This window comes from Daphnia pulex, chromosome 5, assembly GCF_021134715.1.
Source record: "Daphnia pulex isolate KAP4 chromosome 5, ASM2113471v1".
NCBI classification, from domain to species: domain Eukaryota; kingdom Metazoa; phylum Arthropoda; class Branchiopoda; order Diplostraca; family Daphniidae; genus Daphnia; species Daphnia pulex.
Window position 1 is genome coordinate 4,516,500 of NC_060021.1, and position 22,867 is coordinate 4,539,366.

Below are 22,867 nucleotides of genomic sequence, written 5' to 3' on the forward strand. Positions count from 1 at the left end.
AATGATAAATCTATCTTTTAATCATTTAAGGATAAATATAAGAAGATGAACAGAAACAATTAAGTAATATTGATTTAAAAATAAAATAATTTAATAACACCAACAATTTTGTGTTAGAATTGTGTTAACCAAGTGGCAAGTTGTGTTGTAGGTGCTGACTCAGCTGACAAGTTCATGTTTAAAAAAATAAAACATTAATAAAATACTTGCGTAGTTTAGATGCAGTTTGATTACCAAGATTATTCGGTGGTACTGATTCATCAACAAGGAATAGTTCATCAATCTCATGTTAGCTAGCGAACTGAAACAAACCTGAAAATCAAAAAAAAAGGATCACCTTTATTACTACAAAACAAGAACTTAATAACATCAATACTTACTTTTTGGGAAGCTGCAGAGAAGAAACACCTTTTCTTTGGAACACAACAACAATAAATACACCATTTTACTATAAATTATAGTTGACAATACATCTTGTTCGTCAACTTTGACTTTATTACTATCTTCAATTGTAACCGAATCTATTTTTTTTTATTCTTACACAATTCAGAAATGAGAAACCAATACATTAATATAATTCATCCTGACCCATGCGTGGCAAGAAAAAAGTGCTTAGAAACGCTAACGAAGACTTATTATGAGACTTGTCTTTGCAGATTGGAGACTGAGTCTTGTCATGAAGGAAATGAAGATGGAAGTATTAGAAAAAAAATTTACAGTCATAGAAGACATTATGACCAGTGCTGCTACGTTCGGAGAAGCTGAAACCCAGTACTCCCCCCCCCCTGGGCGTTGCCAGTTAAGGAGATAAAGAAATTAGCAAGTGTTTTTTTTTTTCACTTGAGACACAGATACACGGTATTCTTATAGTTTTTAGGTGATTTTTTGTGGTCTTTATCTGAGCTTAAGAGGTTAAGATAAAGTTCAGCCATTTTCCAAATTGTAGATTAATCAATTATAACTTTGTTTGAGCACAAATATTTTATTTTCTTGCACAGTAAACGAACGGAAATACGAAAAATAGGTAGCCAGGAAGAATTGTTCTTATTATTATTTTAATTTAAATTACTTTTTTTATCTTTTGGTCTTTTTTGTAGTGTGTGCTTTGCTGCCAAATATTTTACCATGTTCCATAGGAATTTAAATAAACTTCTATAAGGACATTAACTCATTAATGTAGACAGCTATGAAATAATAATGCCAATGCTGTAATCAATATTCTGAAAGATCATTTAGATTTATTTTTTATTCCTTTAGAATAAATGCACAAATTATTATTATTCATTCCAAAAAATATTCCTTTTCGTATGATTGAATTAAATTTACTTCTATAATGCGAGAGTTTTTCTTAGCTCAAATTTTTATTTTAGTTACTTAACATTTTGACTGAAAAAAATTTTAGTTATATTACGAGGGAACATAGCATCCACTCCCATTCCTTCAACTACAGTAAGTTTCTTTAAACCAACACTTTGTGAAATACATCAATAATTAGACAATCTGCAGGTCAGTATAGAGAATGCTGAAGGCAACGATGAGTTTCCTGACTTGACTTACAAGTACATGTCTGTCAGCAGCATTGAGGACATTCCTGATCGAGAAATAATTGGTAGGAAATTTAAAAAAAAAACTTACTTCAATGAATAAAATGTTTTTGTATAGATGTGATAGGGATCTTCTATAAAAAACGAAGAAGGTGATATCGCTGTAGTCCTATACCAAAGTTAAACATAGTATTAAAATTTTGGACGACAAAGGCAAGAAGGTGAGAAGTATGAACGACAACTTTAAAATTCTTGATAACACCTTTACTTCAATTTCAGATGGAAGTGGGTTGCTCAACAATTGAACAGTTCCTGCAAAAAATGAAAATAGAAGAGTTTAAGACCCTTATAGGACTCAAAGGAGTGCGACTGGTTAGGAAGGGAGAAAAACTAGCCTGTGTCGCATATTCCGACACAATTGTAGAAGTAAAAGAATTTTTTTTTACAACACCTCTCACTTACTTATACTTTATCGTAGATCAATCCAGTAACCAAGCAGGCTGGAGAATTGAAAAAATGGATGGCGGCTGAAAGTTCAGATGGAGAAACTGTAGAAGCCACCAAATAATTAAGGTTTTCCATTGTAAATGACTCGGCAACTTTCTTAACATTGAAACGTTCTTTAAAGACTAATAAATGTTGAAGACCTTTCTAATTACTTGGTTAGTCTGTTGTAGCATTCCCTCTCTAGTCGGGAACGGAAAAAATCTATAGTGACAAACTTAACAAAGTCGACTACATTTTTTTTTGAATTTACTAGTGGTGTTGTTTTTTGTTCAATCTAGTTAAGGGCAAGAACATTCTTTTGATTCGGGAGGAGAATCTAAGACAAATAGATCCTAAGAATTGGTTGTGGTCTATTGACACTTGACAGTTGGTAAAATTATTGCACGAATAACGACACTCTAGTATGGCAATCCGTTTCACAATTTTTCTGTTTTTTGACACCTCGCCATCTAGCGCTCGATCTGCAAGTTCAGCTGAAAACAAAAACAGTCTGACAGAGCAGAAGTAAAAAGCAAATCTATGATCTGTTAGTTTGTTTATTTTACGTGATTACAAAAATTTCATGTAGATGTTTTTTTTCGTTAGGATCCACTCCCCGGCGTATAAAAAATGCCCAAAGGACATAACCGAAGGAATCTTGTTGATGGAAGTGAAAGGAGATCTGAATCTATAGAAATTGAAGTAATTACATTCCGGTGTTGTGTGCGATAATTTTTGTTGTCAGAATTAAGTGGACATAATAGCATAATTACCAAAAATAAATTGCTCGCGAGGTCGTCCCTATCGTGGCGATAAATCAAGGTTTTTCTCCACATTCGCCGCATTCGGATTGGCCTCAACGGATACTAACTCCAGAAAAGCCAGTACCGTGTTGATCCCCGAAGGAAGACGCCTCGGTCAAAGCAAACATCCATTGCGCACTCGAAACCATCGGGTCCAGGGAAAACATGATGATTCTACCAGGATTCCATAGGTTGCATCTTAAGTTCTCGTCTACCTCAAAAATGACGTTTCCTACGATAAATTTGGGTAGTTGCGGTTCCCATTTTTTTCTCTCTGCCAGCGATTGAAGGTAAAACCCTTCCTTTTAGTCCCAAAAGAGATAAAGCCCTCTTTTTAGTTATCGAAAATTGCAGAAAGGCAAGCATCTTCGAAGCTACCGACTGGTGGTGTGCCGGTAACTTCTCTTGAAGACATGGTTTCTATTCCATGAGTGCGCGAAAACCCACTCTCTTTCCTGCGGGCTAGAGCTGCTTAGTAGGGGGAAGGGTTGCTTCGTTTACTTCAGCATGGCTCTGTTTCCGTTGGTTTTGAATATCGTTTCTTGCGGTCTTGAAATTGAATTCGTGACTATACCTATGCAACTGCCCCCCCTCTCTCAAAAAAGTGACAGGCTACTTGCAACTCAAGATTATCGAAACCAAGATCAGCGCTTTTTTGGGGAAATGAGTGATTGAAGAAACTCAAGAAATATGGTTTATCAGTAGCAATTTTACAATCCTTAAAAAAACAAGTTTTTTCCCTGTGTCGTGTATAACCATTTTAAAACGGAAGGCTTGCCAACAGCTAAAAGTATTATTTAGGCGAACGATTGGTTAGCTAAACTAGACCTCTCCGATTCGAACTTAACAGTGCCGATGCATCAGTCTCACTGACGTTTTTTTGCAATTTGCACGGAAGGGGAGGATCTATAAGTTCACCTTTTTACCATATGGGTTATCCTCGGAACCGCGAATATTCACTAAATTTTTAAAACCCGTAGTTGTTTTCTTTACGAAGAAAGGGATCTGGTTTAGGTGATTTATGTGGATTATATTCTTCCTTATCATGAATTCATGTTGCAATGATTTGACCAGAGATGATCGCAGTAGTGAAATCGACTCTAGAAGAGGTGGGGTTTATAATCAATATATCCTAAAAAAATCGGAAACTGTTCCCACTTAAAGTACAGATTTTCAGTGGCTGATTTTGGACACAGTTCATTTTACTCTGGACCTGACTACAGAAAAAAAGAACCATTGATGCAGGCATGTTAAAACTTCTGTCCGACCGAGAGGTGGCTCTCTGGGATTTTTCCTCATTATTGAGCAACTTCAATTAGGCAATGACGGTGGTTCCGTTCGCCCAAGCTAATTTACGGAATATTCAAAATTTGTATATTAGTTACTCAAGGACAGCAGGTGGGAATTTTGGATAAAAAACCCTGAAGGAGGAAGCCAGGGCAGACTTTAACTGTATTTAGATCTCAGTCAATCGAGGAATTTGTTTTAACCACAGACCCAGATTTAGTGCTATTCTCGAAAGGCGTCCATGACCAGTGAAGGGAGGGCGACTGAAAACTACTGCAGTAAAGGAGGTAAATAGTCCAACCAAGATGCCGCTATATAATGAACTTAAATTACTAGCAGCCTTATTAGCGCTGCAATATTTCGCAAGCGCTTCTCAGACTTAATGTTGACAATGCAACAGTTGTAGCACACATCAATAAAAGTGGAGGCACAAGATCGCCTCTATTTTTCGACATATGATAATAAATAAAGGAAACTTTATAATGTTGTTTTAATTTTTTTAATTTTTGCAGTTACCATCAGACAAGAGGACGTGGACGCATAAGCAGCTACCCACAAGGCAACCACGAACAGAAAAAATATTAAAAATACCAAATGTTATAAATATATTTTTTGTTTGCAAAAGGACTGAAGCTTATGGGGGCAGAAGGCCTTGGCAAGGGTTTTGTGGCTTTTAATAGCTAATAAAGTGTAGGTAAAATAAGGCCCTAAAAGCCTCAAAAAAATCAAACACTTGTTTCCACCGAGATTGAATAAAAATTCAATATTTATCAAGTCTATATTTATTCAGTCTCTAATCATTTTTACCTACTCTTTCATCAATAATTTTTTTACTTACCTTCGCAGTTACCACCAATAGATGGTCATGGCTTGGGTGGTAGAAGAGTGGAATAATGACAATGTATCATTCACTGCCAAAAGAACCAAGGGCTCGCAGACCTACAAGTTCACGTCTAATTCAGAACCATCAAAAACCACACCAGGCACAGCAACATTACCAAAAACCACGTGGCTGACCGTTACAACAAAAACAACATAACCAGGCACTTGCAATTACAAAATCCACGAATGCAGCGACCTCGATTGATGTTGTTATTTCATTCACTGTGCGAAGAACCAAGGACTCACCACCATCGAAATCAAGTCGCAAAAACTCTTTATAACCTGGATAACTCACACCAGGCCCATCACCAACAAAACCAGGCCCAGCAACTACACCTCAGAAACATGCAATAGCCACGTCGCCGTCCTATACAACAACAACCACAAAACCAGGCACATCAAATGCAACACCCATGCATGCACTAACGAAAACATGTTCAACAAGAACCACATCCAATCAATCATCAACCGCAACGTAATCAACAAGAGCAACACAGAGGAGGGCGTGGTGGTGCAAGGAATTAAATCATACGTCAACTGTAAAAAACGCGTAGGGTGGGACTTTTCTGAAATGTGCTCTTTCACAAACGAGATAGTAAGGGAACTGACTGACACTGACAGACTCTGACCCTTTGTCCACGACAGTATTCTGCTCCGACTACTACGTGCCGAGGGAGAGTATTGTCAATGTGGCTAGGTAAGCCCATTTTTGCAGTTTCGGAGCATCAATAATCTTGATAGAAATTTCCAGCACGATATTCAAGGTAACACAAGATAAATCCAAATTTTTTCACTGCCAGTCAAGAAGTTCAGCAGCACACCACAGCGAAAAAAATTAATTTCTAATTTGAATAAAATATAAAAAATTCACGTGTAAGCATCGTAGTATAGATTTTGTCACAAGCCCAAGTGATGCAACAGGTTTAATCAATCTAAAGATTGAAAACGTTAGTCATGAATGAGAAAATGACCCATCGAGCTCTATAGAGAAAAAATTCTGCCTTTAGGACAGTAACTCCAGAAGTAAGTTTAGCTAATATCTCCTGCATCTCCTTTTCATATTCTGAAGTTTTTTGGGCTATTGGATCCTTGGTTTTTTGTATCGTGCTAGGCAATATCTTCTTTGTAGCCTTTACTTCCAACAACAACATCTTTAGTCACACTCACTTCAACCCCTCCAATGAGGTCCGCGTCAGCCAGTCAGCCACTAACAACAAAACTCTTTGCAAAAATTCTTGGTAAGCAACGTATTCAAAAAATTACTGTGGAGAAAAAAAAAGAATAACATCTGGTTACATGTGTCAGAACTAAAATATATAACCAATTCATTAAAACTTACAAAAAAAATTCTTTAGATGCCGGTGCGAGCTGGATTGGGCCTCTTCTTTGACTTTAAGCAGCCCTCTACCGTACATATCTACGAAAAACTTAACACAAACAATATAAGCACACAAATCAGAGTTGCTGTGAGGAAGAAGAGTTGAGGAAACATTTTGTGGAGCGGATTTAAGGGGATTTTTTTTTTGTGTTACACGCAAAATGTTTTAGTATTCCCTATCAGTTGTCCGTGTGAAACATGTTTTTTTCTGACGTAAATACCAATAAGAGCACGCTACGATAAGTCACTCTAGTCACGCTTGAAAAAGGTAAAACAGTCACAGGCTATCACCCTTCTTGCTTTTTTATGTCAAAGAGGAGTTGCTTCAAAGGGGAACGGAAAGTTGTAAATCGCCAGCATTTCAAAAAGAAATATAATCCAGGATTGGTCAGGCATAAGCTGTAATTTCAGAAGAGGCCGGCCCCGGTCCCTCAACGTCCACAAATTGTAATCAAGTTCTGATTTCCGCCATTTTCGATATCAATATAAAAATAGATTTCTTTTTGAATTTGTCAGGGGTATAGTTTGAACTTATGACACATTAAAATTGCTGAGTTTTGATAGATAAGAACTCCATACAATAAGAATGAGTTGATGAAGCAAACTTTTGGTGAGAATGCGCTTTCCAAATACCCCACTGACCGTTCCCATTCTGATTTTAGAAAACAAGCAAAATGAAAAAATCACAGCTTTTATTGTAATTTAATGCTAAACAGCAGAAAATCAAGACCCATTTTTACAGTTAAGCAATTTCAATAAAGCCTTTTTTTAACCCCGCGTGAATATATTGTTTTACTGTAAGATGACAAGTAAATATTGCTTATTCACAACCACAAGCTCTCATACACTTTTTTAGCATTATGAATTTGTATTCTCTTTCTTTACTTGACTGTTGAGATTTTTTAAATAGGATTTTCTGTTTCTTTTGTAATGTTACCTAAAATTATTTGTTTGGTTACAGCAGATCTTTCTTTTTCAATTTGAGTAACATGAATAAATAAGTTAAGTAATAATAATTACACGAACAAATTATTTTTTTTTATCAACTTCTAAGAACAAGTTGGTGGATTTCGATATGTAACCAGGAACGCATTCGACATTTTTTTACCATAACAATTTACAAGTAAATAATCCATTAGAGAAAGCACAAGAGGGGAATAACCCCTCAATTTGGTTTCAGATGAATGTCTTACGGCATGTTTTGTTTTAATAAGCTATCCATCACTCAAGCGCACCGCGACCCCCTGTTTTTTCTTGTCCATTCCGCTATGGGACCTAAACATCTGAAAAATACGGAAATATCAAGTTTTTTACTCCAGATTACTGTTTCTTCAGAATTCGGGAGATCTTTTTTTTTAGTTTGAGTTTTTTTCAAATTTTGTCAAGGAGGGCTTTGGTATAGCTTCTTGGGAAAAAACGACCATTTAGAAACAAGACATTCTTTCAAAAGTTTGTTTGGTCACCCCTCAATGCAAATCAAAAGGGGAATTGGTTCCTTGGATTTGTTGGCAGGTTTTTATGATCTTTTCATTTTTAATTTTCCAGACTAAAACAATGTCTGCTATTAAAAAATATAATTGAAATAGTGCTAACTTGTTGGCCGTTAATACAAAAATTGATAGAATAAAAGAAAAAAACATTTGTTAATCCAATAAACTCTCATCGAGTTTACCAAATCCTTTTTAGACATTAAGTCATTTTCATTGCTTCAACCTTCCTGTTAGCGCTGTGGAAACCCCTATCACCCGATTTACTGAGTATGGTGAGCTGAGAATAGATTCGATTTTGAAAAGGTGACGATACTTTTCTGATTGCGCAATTCTCCCTTACTTTCAACCTGAATTCAAAAAGTTTTCCGCAACATTATTTTAAAAAGAAAAGAGGGTCATCTTGACGAAAGATGGTCTCTTGGTTGACCACACACAAATTTAAGTAATAATAGACTTCGCCAGTACAGCCCGAGCTAGTCTGGAGCAAATGAATGGAGCAAATGAATGGAATTATCTTTGTTCTATTTTTGATAAAGGGAAATCCAAATGGAAGCCCGAAGTCGGAAAAAAGTAAGACCAACTGAGGAAGCTATCGAAAACAAATCAAAACTTCTTTAAACTAGGCAAGGCACTGCGGTCCAAAACTGAGTCTTATCCCAACACCAGCAAACTGGCTCCCTGAACCAGCTCTTAATACGCTTCAAGATTTAATTTTTTGATCGGTCTTGCGGCAGAAATAAAAAAAAATTGATTTTAAATTGACGATAACTCAAGAAATATTCATTTAACAAATCTAAAATCAAAAAGGTGATTTTTCCCTGTCTTCTTTAACCCAGTGTTCAAATTGCATCCCAATCAGAATTTTTGTCACGAAAACGATTGGCTGATTTCGAGTAGAATATCCCACAACGGCTTTACACAAGCATTTCTAAATCTTAGAAAGAAAATCGATTTTCATTAATCAACGTATTTTCTACGAGATTTGCATCGTGATGTGACGTTTCCCCGTTTCTTTGCAAGCATGGCCTGCAAGCCGGCTTAATGCTTAATACAGCGGAGGCGCGTACAGGAGAGCATTCTGCTAGCGCTACTGGCGTGTTCGTTTGAATCTGAGAGAAAGACGCTCAATCCACCCACCTTAAAGCCCGAAAGCCGTGATTATCAGATTTTTAAAGAGTGGTAATAATTGTGCAAGATCTTACTGCAGATCGAAACTTTACTGGGAATGGATATCCTATCAAGAAAATATTCGTCTTTACATGAATTATCTAAACGGAAATTCATTCTTTCTGGAAAAATGTAATATACGTCCAGAAGTCGCTGAAAGCCTTGGATCTAAATTTTCATTCTGGGTTCCTTTACCGGTCCAATAAAGCCATTGTGCACAATGCCTAGTCTTTTGCAGGGGTAATTATTCTCTTACATACCATACCTAAATATTATTTTTTTACTTTCCTTTATACATTTCCCTTTATAAGAGTATTTCCTGGCTGGGGGGTAGGAGAGTAGCTTTGACATTACTCTTTCATGCGCTACCAAAAGCACCGAGACAGGCACTAATTACCAACCCACCTGAAAGACAGGTTGCGCAGCATCCTGGCCATCAGCATCCACCAGATCATGCTCGTCATCAACATATAATCAATATATCAACGTGAATACCAATGTCAACAACATCAACAAGGACAGCAGCGAGGAATGACGAGGAATGACCATTAGGCCACCGTTGACATGGTAGTCAATGGAAAACATTGGAGTTTCTGGTATGGCCCAGGTACACCCAATTCACTCACCCATCTTCCATGGGTGTGTGCAGTCTCCTCCAACTTGACTCCCTTTCTGAGCGGCTTGGGCTGCGCGTCAATCACGTAAAAAAACAAGTAACTTTGTTTCGGGCACTACCGCTCATTTTCACCCCCTAAACCCAGTGTTTGAAATTATCAGCGCGACGAGATCTACAACCCTGTATTTATCATTTAACGATATAAGAAAATCTGTTTTGCAAGGGAACTGACGATTTACCAAACAAAAGAACTTTTGTAATCCAATTTTTATTTTGTTTTTGAATTGATGGTCGTTGGATTTTTTTTTGGTGGAGAGGGAATGTGAATTTCTTTTATACCTGGTGGTGGGAGGGTATCGTCGGAGTTAGGAAAATGGTGTGTTTTTTTTTCGCTGGTCGGTCGGTTCGGTTTATATTATTGAATTTTCGTTGGCTTTGGTGGATATATATTCGTCTACGCTGTGACGTTACATTGAATATTTGTGAGTAGAAAACCTTTATCGCGGAGCTGTTTGGCCCTGGCATACCTGCCAACAGTTTATACTTCTTCTGTCACTGTTTCCACAACACCAACAATAAGTGGCTGAAGTACGATACGATTGTTTCACCCGCCGATTTGCTGGCCGCCATCAGGGAAAACTTGCCACTCTACGGTGTGCGCCCGCCGGCTGTTGCCTACCTTCACGTGGCGGTCAACGATGAGAGGATGTCTCCAATGGACTGTCTTCGGACACACCTGTTGTAGCAGGTGCCGTCGGGCGACTTTGGGTTGATGGCATTTATTTTTTCCCTTTTGGAATTTTATTTTTTCATTTAATTTCAATTCCCCTTTTTGTCTTTTATTACTTTGGCTTTACCACAAACTCCAACTCCGCTAGACAGACGGCAGAGAACAAAATGTTAATTGCAAAAATGTGAGATGCCGCAATTTGCAACAGCGTTCTCGCCCATCTCTTTTCCATCAAGTGTGGCGACTTCAGCAGATGGTTTCACGACAAATGGGTCGACGTGTCACGTAACCTTGCTCCTATGCTGAACGAAAAATGTTAGCAGTGGTTTTGCGACGTTTGCATGGAGGACTCTGTGGCGAGAGTACACCTCACCACTTTTGATTTACGCCCACCATCGATTTGTACATTGCCAACAACAATTCCGCCAATCACGAGCAAATCTGCAAATTGGGTAGGAATACTCAATAATGTCATTCTAGTGATTTTTTTCCCTTTGCTTTCTTCAATTTTAATTCTTTTAAGTCTTTTTTAATAAATTATAAATATTTCAATTCTTTTTCTATAAAGTGGTTGTATTTCTTCAGTTTGTTTTTCAACGGCTTTCTGGTTACGTTTATTTTTGGTGAAATATCAACAGGCCAGTGTCTCGATAAGTGAAATGAGGCCACCGACTGATTTTTCCGGCTGGTAGCTAACGGCGCTGAAACTTGGAGGTCGGGCTACTTTTTAAACTTGTTTTCGGGTGATTACAGGAGAAGATACTGCTAGCGCCATTAGCCTGCACGCAATATGATAGACAGACGCTAAATCCACGCGCTTTTAGTGCCCACGTGCAAATTCTTACCATCATCACCTAAAACATTTCATTAATTCTCATCTCTGGCTCTCTGATTTAATTCACAATCTTGTATTGATGTACGTCACGATGAGAATTAAATTTGGTTATTCTTCTAGAGCGATATACGCCATGTATTTGCTAGAAAAAAGAGTAGTGATGTTACGTTAGTTTATTTTTAAAACTTTAGCGTTATCCAATACGTTAACGGAGATTCACTTTTTACGTTAGATTAACCGTCCGTTAACGTTGTTTTTTTAATTTTCACGTCATTTTTTGTGAACGTTGTTAACGTTTTACCTCATTTTCACCGTTATTTTATTAAAATACTAGCTATATAAAATTTTCGAATTCAACTCACATTCTTAGTTTTATTCCAGTTATCACTATCAGTTACGAAGCGAATAGTTTCTTCGCGAGTTAAAATTGATAATTAAGCATTGGATATTTCGTTGTTCAAATAATAAAGAGAAAATCTGAATAACAAGGGAGAAAAGAAGACTGGAAGATACCTTAAAAGATCTTTGTTTAAGAAAAACCCAAAAACCCTTGGCGGCCAATGTGGCTCCTGTTGTACGATTCGCACGATTCCTACCCAAATGCATGCCAAATTCTTCAAAAAGGGAAACCACTCCACATTGTCCTTTTAACAATTTATGACGTCTTGCATGGCTGCATGGTTGTTGTCAACAGTTCGAAGCTATAATTTCCGAATTTAAAATAGTCCAATAGCTCCAATTCAATGTAGTCAACTGCTAAAATCATAATGATGAGCGTGAATGTTCGTTGTTATTGGACATCTTACGCTTCTTCATCTTTTGGAGAATATTTTAGTTCTTTCGAAAGCACGTTTCTAGTTCTAAATGTCTAGCAGACTACATAATGTGTACGCTGAAGTGTAGAATTTTCAAAATTTTACAGCAAACATAAGCAAAAAATTTTAACAGCGTTGCATTTTCAAGAAAAAAATTAAGTTAAAAATAACACATGAAAATTTATAAACGTTACGTTATTGAATACGTTATCTTAAATTAACGGACCCCAAAGCCATCCGTTAACGTACTGTTCACGATTTCCGACAAAGTTAACGTAACATCACTACCAAAGAGTCAAACCCAACTGCCCTCTACCAATGCCTACTTTATGGTTAAGTCTGTAGACTTTCTTCCACTGCTGCCATGAGGGCGAGAGGTGTGACCAAATTCCCTATCCCTGTCCGTGTGAGAGCCAATCAGAAAAAAATGAGGGTACAACTTCGCCATCTGGCGTTTGAAGATCGTTAGAAAGTAAACAATAACTGCTGGAATAAAAAAATGACAAAGTAATCAATATTTAAAGGGTTCAATCAAAAATTATCTAGGGTTTTGACACAAAAATGTTTTCTTAATAGAAATTAACAGATAATTAATTAATTGCATTTTTAAACTGCCGATGTTTCGACGCTATGCTTGTAAGGAGCCTTGTTACTTTACGTGGTATATTATGATGACAATTCTTACACGAAATGAGTATGAATTACAAAGGGGATTGACCAGTGGTATCTGCAGGATAATAAAGGTGTTAACAATAAAGCACGGAATGAAACTATAGGAATTAATACCTGGGATGGCACGAGTAGAATGCTGAGATGCCACCCAGACCATAAACCACAGATAAATGTGCAAAAGAGCAAGACCTTAAGAAAGGGGAAACATGAGCATAAAGTAAACTTGCAATAATCGAAGAATAGAATAATTACCAGATGAGTTGGGTAGCCAAAACACTCACTGGACAGATTATGCATAGACTGACAGACAGTCAAATCAATATAAAACTGAATAGGGAAATACAAACTAGTTAAGAAAGAGTTGCATACATGATTTCACATTATCGTACCTGATTGACAGAAGTTTAGAACACACACAGAGTAGAATTATGTTCCGAGATAACAAAATGAGAAGTGTCACTCGCGTGGTTTTAGACTTCCATTAAATAGCAGACAAGACAATGGAGAAAGAGTACGGGAAATATAAGAAAGAGAATTTGACTTAAACCAAAACGTTGCCAAGTGGCAATAATCCAACTAAAAGTTTTCTCGCCGGAACAGCCGAATATATATAAATCTAATAGAAAGGTCAATTTATCTTAAAGATGATGTAATACCCGCAAATTGAAAAAATCGCGCGTCTGTTGTTCTAATTTGTTTTTTTGTATTCAAGCTATATTATATTCCTGATCTTTTTCTCCCATGAATATATTACACAACAATAAATGGAATGTTGAAAAATATAAAATCGAAACTAAAAATTGAGTCTTTCTTGGGTCTTCTTGGCTTTCGGAATCACGTGCTTTTTCAGCCACGATTTTAAAGCGAATATTAAGCCAAGAGAACCTGCTCCAGTGGAGTGTAAGTGAGGGCAATTCCTCTTATTTACGTCCGTGAAAATTGACAGCAAAGCGCTGACACGTTGCAACACATTCGCCGATGTTTTACTGGACAAAGGATTCCTTTGTCTCCTTTTTCTTTTTCAAGCCAGGGAACGCATAGCCTACCATCACTCCGATGGTCTCCTGCAGCAGGATGTCAAAAATAGATCTGGAATTTTCTTCTGTCTATTCATCTTTTACTTGCGTGTCAGTTTTGATAGATCATTGTTTGACTCAAACATCCGTTCGGCCAAAATCGGATATCGCGTTTTTGTTATCCGGGGTTGCCGAGGAATTGGTCAATAGTTCCGAGATATATATATGGATTCGGTGCAACCAACAATGGGCAATATGATTGCTTCTTCTACTTCAATTAGTTCATCACAAAAGAATTCATGGTCGCTCAGTTCACCGATGGATTCATCCACCTTTGTTTGAATGTGTTTGTTGTTTTAAGAACTTCCCAAGGATTGTTCCACTAAATTGTGTCCCGTTGTTGGAGTATCTCCTTCCACATCCAATTCTTGGTTGATTCAGATTCCAAGATCTTGACCGCGGGATTCTGATTGAACGGATGTCGGCTAGTTGGCCTAATCGTCGTGAATGAGAGCTCGCGGCTGAGGTATGACAGGTCGGACAGCTAAAACGGCAGTTTGCGTTTGTGCCTGTTTCAGCATTGGCATCCAGCTGAGAAGTTAGGTTGGTGAATCGGGATACAACTACCGTAAGCCAGATGGAAAGAATAAGGTATAAATTCTAAGACAGAAATGATGAAAAAAATGAGGAATGATCCACAGAAACAACACAAAAAAAGAAACTATATAAAAAAAACTCTACTTTAGTCTGTCTTATCAGGGCACTTTCTTGGGCCTTCAATTTATCCTTGCTCAGGCTTCTCTGTTCAGTCTTTGAAACACTGATGGGCTTCCGCTAGAATTGACGCCGCCAAGGCTTGTATAGGCAACTCTCGACATCGCTGATGTCCAACGCTCCTTCTTAAAAACTAAAAACATGTTATTATCCAACGATTTTTTTTTATAAAGTTGTATCCACCATTTGAGACAGGTTGAGTTTTTTGCTATACCGGTGTATCTCTTTGTCAAGGAAACCCTTCCATAGATTTCAAGCTTGACATCCATTTTTGCAGGGCCATGTGGAATTCCTTCTGCCCCATTTGGAGAAATGCAGCACATTTTTTGTAAAATTGCTCGTCCTGTTTAAAAACATAACATAAGAAAGAAGATAAGAATTAATTTATATTATTCTGAGAAAATTTCTTAAATTTTGTCGAACAAGAGAAAGTTGTATTTGTTGATAAACAAAAAGACAGCTAGTTTTGACCCAGCCAACAAATAGCGCAGTGCAAGAACTTTGGGACAATAAATAAAAACTCCATTGTGAACACTCAAAACCATTTTATTCCATAATTGTTAAGTAAAAATATGCTAACCGTTGTCATTTGACAGCAAAGCTTTAGACACCAAAAGTTTCACAACACTGCCATTATTCTTTCCTTCCCTTCTTCCCATGTAACTAGGTGGCAATACCAAACGTCAAAGGGCGAAGCAGTACCCTCCGTTTTTCTTCTCATTGGCTCTTGCCCGGGAGAAGGATAGGAAATCTGCAGCTTTCGCCTCTACACTCATAGACTATTCTAACAAGAGGACGGGACTCTTTGCATATCTCGTCGTGTTAAAGCTAGTCGGGTAGGGTGTTTTCATTTTAACAAAATATAAAAACCTTCAATTTATACGCTTATTCCAACCATGTATACACATCTTAGTGAAATAAAATAATTAAAAAGATAATTTGATAATAATTTGAACATTATGGTTAAAAGGGGGAAACGCCGGTGCCATCTAGCAACCAAGCACTCTAAGTTCTTGCTAATATAAGCTACAAAAGTAAAAGAGAGTTAGACAGCTCTCAAACGGAATAGAGAAAAGAGAGTGCTTTTTCTTTTTCTGGGTATCCACGCTTGCAAACTTACAAGAGCTTAAAAAAGGTTTGGTTACCAGATGGCACCGGTGTATTCCCCTATTTCAAATTTGTAGTAAAACAAATTGAAATATCTCTGTAAAAATTAATTTTAGGTATAGGAATATGAGGTAATTTAAAAGTTATTTTTAAATTCTGATTCCGATTTTTCCGGAAAAAAATTTATTTGATTGACATAGGAAACGCCGAAAAGTCCCGTCCTTTAGTTAGAGTAGTCCATGCTACACTAACTAAGGGAGGGGGCGACGTTGCCAATTCACTGCATATTTTTTTGACTTACTGATGGAAAAATAATTTGTATTATTTTAAAGATGTAGAATATCAAATGCCTGAAAGTAAACATTTCATTTGTTAATTTGAAATCTGATGAATTTTACCGCATTAATTTTAAATAAATATAAATACATTTATTTTAAAAATAGAAAAACTTTAAACACCGACATTTTAGACCCTTTGTTGAATCGTCTGCCAACATAATTTCTTTTAGGGATTCTTTTTAGGGACAAATATGGCGAGGGGGGCTATTTGGATTAAGCGGGGATTATTATTCAAACCAAGTAATAATAAATACTTAGTATTTAGTTTATACCGCTGAGATCAGCATGAAAAATTCTATGGAATAGAATAAATTTCTAAACTTTGAAAACAAAATTTTCAAATACTGGAAACAAAGAAAGATAATGAACCAGACAGGAAGCGAGGAACCTCTTTTTTCAACTTCATGGTGAGTTCAACGTAAACATTGAATTGGAGCAACGAACTACCATAACTGATGGACCATAGCTGATGTGTTTTTTTTTTATTGGTAACATAATGAACTTGTTGTGTCCTTTTCCTTAACTGTAAACCTCTACAGAACTGACCACAGGGAGATTTAAATTGTACAGAAGTTTTAATCCACAGAAACTAAAAGAAGGTAACCAACTGTAAGTTTTACGATGAACTTCGTCCTGGTGAAATGAGAAGTCCTACATTAATTTCGTTTTCAATATTCTTCTGCGTCTTTTTCCTAATTTTGGATGGGTTAAAAACAGTTCAATTTTGAGAAAAACTAGATTATTAAAAAAAAGAAATTTCATTGGGTTTCTGCAGCAACAATAGAATTTAGAATAAAATTATGTCAAAGACAATTCAGAAAGGTGGTATAGTGGGCGATTTCTTTTTCGTCGCATTCGCCACCCTTTTCAACTTTCGGACAGGATCCTTTGGCATCATATTTGAAAAAAGTGGATGAAAAACTTTTTTATGCTTTCTTCGCAAAAGGATTGGAAGGGCACAAACATGACAGACTTGGCAAGGTTTGTCATTTTTAAACCACGTATGACCCTAGTGTACAACTTATCCCTGATTAACTGGGTTGAAATTGAAAAGTTTTCATCCCAAAGAGAGCAGTGGTCATTTTTTACAATTTGTTAAACGTGTAAACGTGACGGAGTAAAATTTTAAGGGCAGCTGTGGCTCAAATGTAAAAATTTTTAGTGATGGGAATACCACATTGAGAAAAGTTGGGATCTGTTCTCGATGATTTGATAAGAATTAAAAGTGATGTTATACCTCCCACTTATAGCTACGAAATAGTTTAATTTTTTTATGTCCGCCTCTGATCCTAAACTGTGGCATTTCAATATTTCTTTTTTGATTCTGGTGCCAAGATAATGAGCGCAATGACTTTCTGTTGGTGATGGCGACGGCAAGATTTTACGGTGATGATTTAGATTAATCTAGTAATTTTTGTGAATTTTGTCTGAGAAGATAATTTCTTAGTTTACATGTATTTTCATGGTACGGATCAGAGGTTTCTATGAAAGAGAGGACAAAACGTGTATTTAAAATACGGAACGAGGAATATATATGGATGCATCCATTAAAGTAAACGAGAGTTCAATAGAAGAGCTTGTGAAGTCGTGGGTGCTTAGGTTCGTATAAATGTTCTTTGGAGTAATTATGGTTTTCATGGGACCATTTAGTAGAAAATCTGAAATAGTTTTACCTAATGCGTTTATTCGGTAGAAGGTCATCCAGAATCCCGGAGTGGCCATTACAATTCACCTCCTATGGTGACACTATTTGTTGATGCATGAATTCAGTAATGTTTCAATTTCTTCAAATGTTTATATATCTTTCCATTAGGGCAATAGGCAGAGATTATGTCCAAGGGATTTAGTTTAGTGTAAGAGTCAATTTTGTTGCTTCTATGTATTCTAGTATTGAGGAAGTGAGAATAAATTATTTTCAATGTGACTTCTTCACTAGAAAAGTCACACCTGCCCCATATCTTGCTAGAGAAGAGCCATATTTTCAATAAAAACTTATGCATGTTGAAAACCTGACTGTGTATTCACTGTTTGTGAATAATGTTAGTGAGGTAAATTATGTAATCAAAACAAGGTTTGGGAAACATAATCGTGGAAAGACAAATATTTCCAAGCCAAAACAATTTTCAAAGCTCAAATTACAAGAATCCTTTGAACGAAGTCTGGACGCCGGACACCATCTACTTCCTTTGTATCCGAGTCAAGTACATCTCAAACTGACAAGGACGACGTAAAGGATTTGAAGGCTCGTATTCAAGCCACGAAGAGAACAAAGAGGGATTCCAATCACCAAAACTAAGCTCGCTGTAGACTAAGTACAGTTCACTATAAGACTATTTTTTGTTTTAGGGAGCATTTCCTTTTTCCAAGAGTGTCCTAAATGACGTTAAGACGGCTTTTCTGAAAAAATAAACGAAACAGAAAGGAGCATTGTACTAATGTTGTAAAATACATACGGATTCATACGCCCCTTTCTGGATTTACATTTTAAAACGCAAACTAAAGCAAGGATTGGTAGTGATCTGAAGATCGCAATAGATCCAAATGAGCTGGATCAAATTTTCCGTAAGTTTTTTGTTTTTGTAATTTATGTTAAGGGTTTTTGTAATGTCAACGTATTATCTTTTATGTGCTATGCGGAAGATTTAAAAAATTAAAGGGCAAGGGAAACTCACGCCAGATTTGTAAGAGAAAATAACGACAATGATGAACATTTCACCATAATATGCGATTAAATATGACTGTTTCCTCTATATCAACTAAGAGAAAAACTGAGAAAGCAATTCCAGAAAGGTCCTTTACGACTAGATAAATGGCTTTCTCAGGTAAACAAGAATATGTCATCCAATCTTTCTTCTGGTTCCCATTTGCAAATACTAGTAAAGAGCATGACAAGGGTTACCGAATTGAAATTAAATAAGCTTACCTTTTCATGTTGTTTATCTGAAGGAATTGGGTTTTTGACTGCCGTGGATACCCCTTCGTATGGGAAACCAAACCATGATAACTAAATGACACCTGTTGCACTACATTTTCCCATTACCTAGATTTTGAACTATTAATACGTTCCTTTATTACATATTATCAAATGTGTTATTACTATGAAAGATCATTTTGAATTTTTCGTGTTTCACAATAAAGACGTCTTCGATTCTCTTTGGCATGAGAAGTTTCACACTTTAAAGATTGATTTCCAATTTAATCCCTACTTCATCACCATTAAACAAACGAGAAAGAGATTTCCGGTCACTTTTCGTTTTACAAATGTATGGTAAACCTATTTCTTATAGCTTCCTCCGTCACCTTTAAAAACCAGTTGTCATAAACAAATATAACTGAAACAAAATCTTCAGTAGTTATCACCATGATCACCCCAGCTTGTTCCTCCATCATAGACAGCTTATCTTGACGCACTTAAATTTATCTGCCCACCCAATTGAAAACCAGTTATTCTTGAAGGAGGTCTTTTAATTAATTTTGTAATGAATATCCTGTACACAGTTCAGAAGCACTCTTCTCGTACATTATTGGAAGAAGTGGCTTCTCCATCCGACGACAGAATGACACTATCCTTCTGTCTTCAGTTTTTTGGAAATTCTCGCGGAGTATACAATTGAGGAAGTATAACTGTTGTCATGTCAAATATTGTTTTGATTTTTACTTCAAAAACCACTTCATATAATGGTACAAAAAAATTACATGGTCACACTCAATTATTATCATAAATAGAGAGAACATCCGGTTCGACACGGGCATTTGTTAATGTACTTGGCAATAGGATGAGTTGATATAAGGATTAGTTTTTGTCAATTTAATATCCAGTTTCATTATCATAACACAGAAAACTTCTGTTTTTTATCAACTTTTAATAAAGTTGGTGCATTTTAATGTAACCAGGAACACATTAAACAACTTTACTTCTTACCAACTTCCTTTACCATTTACAAGTAGGAGAGAGTGGTTCGGATGGGCCTACATTTTTTATTTCTTCTCTCATTTCTTTGCAGAAAGATCTGTTGAGTCGCTACTAGTTTTTAAAAAAGTAAACAATCTGCTATCTAGAGTAATTTTAATTATATTTATGTGGCTTAATATTAGTGCTGCATTACATTTAAAAAAACGGAAATCGAAAAAAATCAATATTACCCTATATTGGGGAATTTGCCGTTCTTTCGGGACACAAGGTTCCATGTATTTCAAATGGCAGTGAAGAGAATAAAATTGAGTCATTGTTAAACATTTACAACAACGGAAACTGGGTTATTCTGTGTGTGGACATACACACATATTGGACACATATGTGGACATAACACTTATTTTTTAAATGTTGACGTCGATAAACCAATAAAAGAAGTAATAAATATGATAATTCAGATCAGAACAGTCATTTAGTTAATGTCTTCTTTTACGAGAAACACACTTATTATGTGTCCAGTTTTGTTACTTTATACATTTTATCCATTTTTCACCGGGAAGACTTGCCAACCAAGTTTCTTGGCATACAATGCACAAAGCATTATCATCATTTTTTGGGGGGGGGAGGGGATATGGCAGTTAATTTCTCGATTTTTTCTTCTCTTGGTCCAGCCGTCTTCTCATCTCCAGCAATCCTTCTCCTCTAAGCTGAATTTTTCCTGGCAAGAACTGCCAATAATAGTTAATCTTCTAGACGTTTCTTGGTTGGTGTGTCTTTAAAGATAGCTTATGACTTTTACGTCCTGGTCTGGTGGTCACCCTTGGTGCAGCATTAAGAAATGGCCGAAGGTTTCCCAAGTCGAAAATGTATTTAAAAATACTAATGAACTAAAAAGTCATGACAAGACATAACAAATATGTCCCACCTGCCTTTCTTCAACAACGATCAACGATATCGATGGTCTTGTAGGGAAAGCATTTCCTTTGGCAACAACTGATAATAACATAATGTCTGGATTCAGGTCAAGTAAACGGTGTCGACGACTCGACGATCGAATAATCGATGCAGTCACGATCTCAGTCACTGAACTAGTTAACAATGTCGACGAACGACCATCCGATCTAGCCATATTCCCTGTCTCAAGTTCAAGTTGAAGAGGAAGAATCTTCCAGTCCAGATGTCTGCGAAATACCCTTTGCTAATTTAAACCAAACTGAAGAGTCTGAAACTGATTCTGTCATAACCAGGATTATCATTGGTTTGCCAGGGTTGTCTCGCATCCAAGAAGTTGCAAAATTGTTGAAGAATTCCATCATTTGGCTGAAGACACTTCTGTCCAGAAGTTAAAGTCTGTTGGAACAATGACTTGGGAAGAAGACGGCCATTATGATTTCATTGTTCTTTTCAAGATTCAAGGCTTCTATCGATAAATGGGAGCTTTAGTTATCCAATAGAGGACAACTTTGTTGTTCATAGATGGCCAAACGTGTTCAATAAACTGATAAAGTGTTCGATAAAATGAACAAAACCAATGTTTGTCATCCAGCCAGAATTGCTTGTGGATTCTGCTGTGTCCAGTGGAGCTCCATTCAGAAAATAATTCTTGAAGCAAACTCTGTAAATAAAATACATCACTAAATCACATTAATAAATTATTATAAATAACTAAATTTTAACTGGGAAAGATGGAGTATGGTGGGATTGCTCTTCACCTTGCAATAATTGCAACACAAACTGTGGCCAGAGTTCCGCGCTCAACGAAACAAATTTAACCTACTTTTTTAAATGAATAAACAGTTGTAAAACCTGTATTGTGAGCGTCGAAAAAGTTTGTTGTGGAAATACCACTCTTTTTAAAAAAAATTCTTCGACGTTGTGGCCGATGAAATTAGTTGCGTTGGGTTTAGTTTTTGTTGAACCACGAAATCATATGCCAGCATTCTTGCATCCTTTGTAGTTAGGCCATAGTATATGTGACGGACAGCCCGATTCTCCCCGCCGGGTCAGATGGGGCTTCCGCAAAATGATCCCCGCCATCGTCCCTTATCTTGCCCCCTAATACCTCCCTTATACCTCAGGCCCGTATTCCACAATCCTTTTCTTGTTTAATCATTTGTTTTCTCGCGACACAGTTAATTGTATCTCGCCTTGCTGGCAACTTGGCGAAAGTCACTCTCTGTCTTGTCGACAATAAAAACTTTTGAAGCGATTTAGTGGCGAATCTATTTTTCATTTAAACTCTAAAACTCTAGCGACGCGCATTTAGTGCCGCCGCACATTTGGTGCATCGACCTTGCATTCGAACTCGAATCTAAATCGTGAAAATCTGATGCACACCTGGTGCATTTGAAAGAAAATCGGAGCTTCTCGTGGCGTCCCTCGTGCGGTTTCCCGAATTTGCCCCCCAGTCCGCAAACTGTTATCCGAGTAAACCCGTGGCATCTTATCGTTCTTTTGCGTTTCTGGTAAGCAAATAGTATTCCCGATTATTCCTTTTTGTATCGACACCTTTTTAAGGTGCTCCCGATTGTCATAGTATTTGTAACACGACGGCGTTGACGCTTCCCGTAACGCGTTCGGTAGTCATTCGTCAAGTATTACACCTGTTTAATCATTCCCTGTTGTAAAATTGCGATAGGCGTAGTTAAACTATTTGATTATCTAGACAGTCCAAATAAATAAGGGAGAAATATTTTTCAGAAAAATTTGTTAAAAAAAAAAACTATTCGCGCTTGTTCATTGATAGGCCCTGTAATTATCCCGTGTGCATATTTGTCCCTGAGTAGCTAACAGTAGACATTTTTTTGCCTCGTGTAGAAAACCAGACAGGCCGCTCGTGTCCAGCAAGAAACTTTTCCCCACACCCCGCGCGTGTCTCTTTGTAGTCGCGTATCGAAGCGCGCGTGTCTAGCAATTTTGCTCTCTCTCCCGTCTTTTTCTTTTCTTTATTCATCGCTGTGCATTACACATTCTCGTCCTTTTTTCTTTAATCGAGCGGCCACAGGGCCTATTGT

General features: G+C 36.9%; 1 long non-coding RNA gene across 1 annotated transcript; it reads right to left on the minus strand.

Moving 5' to 3' along the window:
- Nucleotides 1-12,581: 12,581 nt before the first annotated feature.
- LOC124193638 lies at nucleotides 12,582-13,285 on the minus strand. The gene is made up of 4 exons (XR_006874354.1): nucleotides 13,095-13,285; nucleotides 12,958-13,032; nucleotides 12,820-12,894; nucleotides 12,582-12,760 (listed from the first exon to the last, which is right to left on the minus strand). It is a non-coding gene; the product is annotated as an uncharacterized LOC124193638 (long non-coding RNA).
- Between the last annotated feature and the right edge of the window lie 9,582 nt (nucleotides 13,286-22,867).